At 40.2% G+C, this 5,515-nt stretch overlaps 1 long non-coding RNA gene across 1 annotated transcript in view; it reads left to right on the forward strand.

The window, feature by feature from the left end:
• The window catches only part of LOC106524971 (uncharacterized), a 5,621-nt gene extending 3,531 nt beyond the window's left edge, over nucleotides 1-2,090 (forward strand). The window contains exon 3 of the long non-coding RNA XR_001311052.1: nucleotides 1,638-2,090. This is a non-coding gene — a long non-coding RNA (uncharacterized LOC106524971). The remainder of the gene's footprint in view (nucleotides 1-1,637) is intronic.
• Nucleotides 2,091-5,515: the final 3,425 nt, after the last annotated feature.

Raw genomic sequence — 5,515 nt, forward strand, 5'->3', positions numbered from 1 at the left:
ATGTATTATTTGTTATTTTTTTTTTGTTGTTCATATTCATGAATGTCATTTGATATCAGCTGGATCCTATCTTAAATCTTGCAATACAAAAGAAAAAAAACTAAATTCATTCCTTGTGTTATGGTGTTTTATTCACACACAAGCTCCTCAGTTGGACTTATTTCTGATTTCCTTATACCATTCTTGACCATAGTCAGGCGCCTAGCCTACATACATTTACATTTGTTTTATATCATTAGTTTAGCATTCAATCATCTCTATTTCAAGACAGAACAAGAAATTAAGAATTAAAATTAGAATCCATCAACATCAATAAATGCCTGTAGAACAGGAAATAAAACAATAATATTAAACTATTACGGGTCACTATAGCATTCATGTTGGTCTTCATTATTTCAGAGGGGCTGATGAGGTGTGATCTGTTCAGACCTGTCAGTGATGGGGAGGCTGTTATAAATCAAATCAGTGATCTAAAATGACTGTGTCACATACTAAATGTAATGCMGGCGTGGCAACATTTTTTATGAAATTTCCTGAAGACAGAGCCGGCTCTTGGCATAGGCGAACTAGGCAGTCGCCTAGAGCGCCATCTGCTGGAGGGGTAGATGAACTGCAGAAGATAAAAAAAATAAATATTTTTAATCCCTGGTTATAACTTTGCTCAGCGCCCCTTTCATTTAGCTTTGTCTTAAAAAACTATAATGAAGTATAACAGGAAAAATAAACTGCTCTGCCCATAAAACATTTTTTCCCTCCCAATGCAGTAATCGCCCACACCCTCTCTCTCTCATTTGATTGATGTTGTACTGACTCATCKTGTTCCGATACTCTGATGGGGGAGGGGCTAGTAGTGCCTTCCAGGTAGCGGTTGGTGTTGACAAACTCAATAACAAGTCTGTATTTTGTTGTCCCATACATGTCAATCTCTTCGGACATTTACCTGTTTAAAAAGCCTCAATTATCCGTAAATTTTGCAAACAATCCATACAACTTGCACCCAGGGGGGACACGAAAGCACCCGCTGGGAAGCAGGAGAAAGGAGAGCAGGAAAAGTTCAAAACTTATTTCTACTGGCAGAACATGTTGGAAGATGGTTAGTTAATGCTATTTATTGTTTGTTTTTTTCAAATAATGCTACAAGCTACATGTTAGATAAATTTTAAAATGAGGTTTTGAAAAAATCTGTAAGACTTGAAAAAATCTGTGAGATACGTCTGTATACCTGCAAAATGACGTAAAATCCTTATAACTTATGGACAATCCATACAAGTTGACATGTATGTTGTTATTTATTTGCTTTCTGGGAAAGCAAATAAATCTAAGTTTACCATTGTACCTTGTTTTAAGGGGTTCAAATTGGGGTGAGTGGGACATAGCTGGGGGCGGGGTGCGCTTCAACTCGCCTAGGACACCAAAATGGCTAGAGCCAGCACTGCCTGAAGATCAAGATGCTGACTGGTATTGCTGTGTTCTTTTGTCTGGTTTTTACTTTTAAGATGTCCATTATTGGACATCCTTTCTTTCCATCAAAAACATATTTTCTTCTATTCTTATTCTCAGCCTGATTAACCTGATGTTTGTTTTGTTTTTTTGCACATCATAACATGCTTTTAACAGACTTGCTTCTCTCTCTACAGGACCCATGGTGTTTGGGAGCACCATGAAAGATGTAACCGACCTTCTGAATAGATTCTCACATCTTGCATGAAGCATAGCTTTTTGTCTGGTCTTGTTGTATGTTGGACATATGTTTTGTTGTGGCCCACTCCAAATGCTGAAGAAGAAGAAGCCTGACGACGCCTGAAGAAACTTAAAGCCTGAGAAAAATAGGACGAGAAATAGGAGCATTTAAAAGTATGCTTTTAAAGCYTGACATATCATGCTTTTAAATGCTTAAAAAAAACATTTAAAAGTATGATATGTCTCATTTAAAACAAACACCAGCAGGGTAAGAACAGTGTGACTCAAGATTCTACACATTTCTGGTTGAGATTTGCAGGAACAACCAATTTACTCGATAAAACACATGGATTACTGGGTCGTTTTATCTGATAAAGTTGCACATAAACAGTTTTGCCTTGGATATCCAATCAGTTTTACTCTTCAAATGTTAAATATTTGCTCTTGTAATCACAGCAACTATTTCATCTGAATGTTTGTGGATGTACTCCATTCCAGTGTGTTGTGTTGTGTGTCTGCAGTTTCATGATTACCTTCAGCATAAAATGCTTCATTAAAAGCACCTAAAGTGAAAGTCTCACTTGTTCATGACTCAGTATGGGGTAATTTGCAGGAGATGAGTGTACCATTCTCTATGTCAACAGGAAGCTAATTGTTGTTTGTTTGCTCAGCCTTTTTTTTTGTAGATGTGAATCCTTCCCTCCAGCAGGGCATTGGTGGAGTTGGAGTGGTGGGGAGGCGAAATGCATGTGCTGCAAAAGAAGGAGTGTGAGATTTTGCAAGCAAGATTACAGAATTGTCATTATTGACTGCACTAATGAGAAATTAATTACACCGCAGCTGGTTGTGCAGGCCGCATTACTGGGAGCTAAAAATAGGGGGCAGTGTACAGCATCAATAAGGCTTGGCAGGGTTAAAGGAAAATAAGACTGAGTTGTGTATTTTCCTGTGGATGATTGGATTCATTCTTTCAACATGCCCTTCACAGCAGAAGATCTTCAGACATCTGGCTTAAACTGCCATTTCATCTGACTTCTTACACAGATTCAACCGTGTGTCCTGTTATGTATACGTGCAGATGGTCACTCATTTATGAAGGGCCCCAGCAGACTTGATATTCAATTACGTGACTGAGATGTATGAGGGAAGACCGATGGCCATTGCATGCTTCAATGCTATATGCCATGGCTAATTTAGCTTGTATTATGAGATTGGAAATGAAGGCATTGGGAGGGAAGGTTCAGTAAGCAGGACTATGTTGCAGATTTCAGTTAAACGTGCAGAGAAGCTTGAAGTAATACAAAGACAAATATTTTGCCTTGCTTCTACTTAGCACAATAAAAAAGGAAATTTGTGATTGGCATATTTGATTGAGGCAATTTGAAGTTCTGTTAAACCTGTTTTTTTGTTTGTTTTATTGTGTTTCTGCATTTAATTTTGACTTTTGTTTTAATGATACAGGTCCGTGACTGATCAGTAAATCACTTTGGTCAGTTTTTGTTCTTTTTGATATAAAGAAATATGACATTGACATTTCAGATAAGATAAGATAAGATAAGATAAGAAAAGACAAGATAAGATAAGATAAGATAAGATAAGATAAGATAAGATAAGATAAGATAAGATAAGATAAAATAAGATAAGATAAGATAAGATAAGATAAGATAAGATGAGATAAGATGAGATGAGATAAGATATAACTTTATTGATCCCACAGTGGGGAAATTTGAACATTACAGCAGCTCAAAACAGTGGAGTTGCAGTAACAGGTTGCCTGCTGTGGTGCCAACTTAGAAACAAAGAAAAACTGAAAAACACACAAGGGAAGTGAAGATGAGGAAAAAAGCAAAAAACATCATATTATATCACCACTGTGACATGCTATGGTGTTTATGAAAAAACCTCTGCATAGAGCAAGATTATTAGCCAGAGGAGTATGTGAGTTTAGGGGCGGCCTGAAGAATCCAGTCCCRAGACCAGCATAGCCATGGTCCAGAAATATTGATGGAAAATTGTTCATTTCTGTGCAGCTTACTGCCTACCCTGGAAACACAGATTAGACCGGTGAAAGGAGGAGTAAGGGATGGGGCAGAGCCTCTGTCAACACATCCAGCCAGGAAGAATTCAGTCAACAGATCCAAGGCCATTGTCAGGGAGATCCAGATTCTGTAATCAGTTGTTAAGGAACAGAAAGAGTCGAGCAGACAACAATTTTCCATCTGCTTTAGAGTTTTTGCTGGTACTCTRAAGGTGGTGAATCCAATCAGGCAAAATGGTGTGGACAAAATTTCGCCAAGCTGAATCTATCAGATTCCTCCAAGATGAATTCTATCTGGTCAGCAAAGTCCAGGGACCACAGCCGGCCCCTCGACCCTCAATAGAACTGCTTGCAGACCGGGTCCAGCTCACTCAAGGCAAAATGCCCGAGTTCTGATAGAATACGGCCACCCATTGAATTGGTCAGGCAGCCAGGAGACGAAAAGCCACCGATGCTGATTTGCAGAACGCCAGGAGACCACCAAGCCAGTCTGTAGAATCCAGTGATCAAAGTCCAGACATAAATCCAGAACAGAGAAGAACAGAGGTCCCACCTCTGACATGTCCTCCCATGGAAGAAGAAAAAACTTTGTTCCAAGATTTTTATTGAGAGATCAGCCAACCAAATCCATAAAAAATAAAAATATCCATGATTTCTTATTTCAGATGAAAAATGTAGAAAAGGCTCCAGCAGCAAAGCAGGGAAAAATAAGGAAGGGCAGGGGAGAAGGAAGAAGCATTTTACTCCTCCGAGAGCAGGACAAAAAAATATAGACAATAAGTCGTATACAGAAGCTCTACTGCTCATTTCACAAATGCCTGTTCCTTACAAATGTTGTACCATTTAAAAGCGACACTAACAGACTTTCCAACAATACAGTAAAAAGATTTATTGTCAAGAAGCATTGCTGCAACAAAGAAACAATATACCAAACACTAATTTATCTACTTTTTTGTGCTACGTTTATAATAAATAACTGACTGGAATGTGTTTGAATAAGAGAATGTGATGGAAATAAATTGGAATAAAATCCAAAAACCCGTGCAATGAAAAATGCAACAACAGTAGGGATTTGTCAGAAAGGGTTGTCCATTTTGATGAGGCAACAGGTTCAAACAGGAAACWCATATCCCTTTTCCCACCTCCTCTAGGGGAATCCCAAAGAGCCCTCAGGCCATGAAAGGATACAAAAGCTCTTCAGGGAGTTCTATTTCGTGTAAGCTCCGCCCTCTAAGGCTATCGCAGATGGGTACCCCCGTGCGCGTACGCCCATTCTGAAGACCAATAGTCCACGCCCACGTGACGTGGGCCTCACCTCGGTCCGTATAAAAGGGGAGGACGGACCTGTGCTCGGCTCCCCTTTTTTCTTCAGCTTCGGCATTCTGCATGTACCATAGAAGACGCCCATACATGTAAGTGCTATGATTCTATTATATCGACATGGAATTCGTGTCCGGCGCCATCGAGCTATGATCCGTTTAGCCGTCCGTCCGGGCTGCTCGGGGATCGGTCTGTCCCCAGCACAACCCGTTTTTTTTTTCACCCCGGTCTCCTTCCTCGGAAGAAGGTTGATCGTGGTTTAGCTAGCATATATTTCCCGCGGGTGCCCCCGCGGTGCGGTATTATGCTAAGCTAAGGCGCCGGACATCCTCGTGCCTCCACGGAGTCCCCGTTATCATAGCCGCTACTAGCTCACTCTTTACACAGATGTGTAGCTAGTAGTTAAGGCATCAGACATCGACGCTCCCAGCCAGGACTGGTCTGGTGGTTTTTTCCTAGATATTAGGACCATGCGCT

This window comes from Austrofundulus limnaeus, unplaced genomic scaffold (assembly GCF_001266775.1).
Source record: "Austrofundulus limnaeus strain Quisiro unplaced genomic scaffold, Austrofundulus_limnaeus-1.0 Scaffold207, whole genome shotgun sequence".
In the NCBI taxonomy this organism is placed as follows: domain Eukaryota; kingdom Metazoa; phylum Chordata; class Actinopteri; order Cyprinodontiformes; family Rivulidae; genus Austrofundulus; species Austrofundulus limnaeus.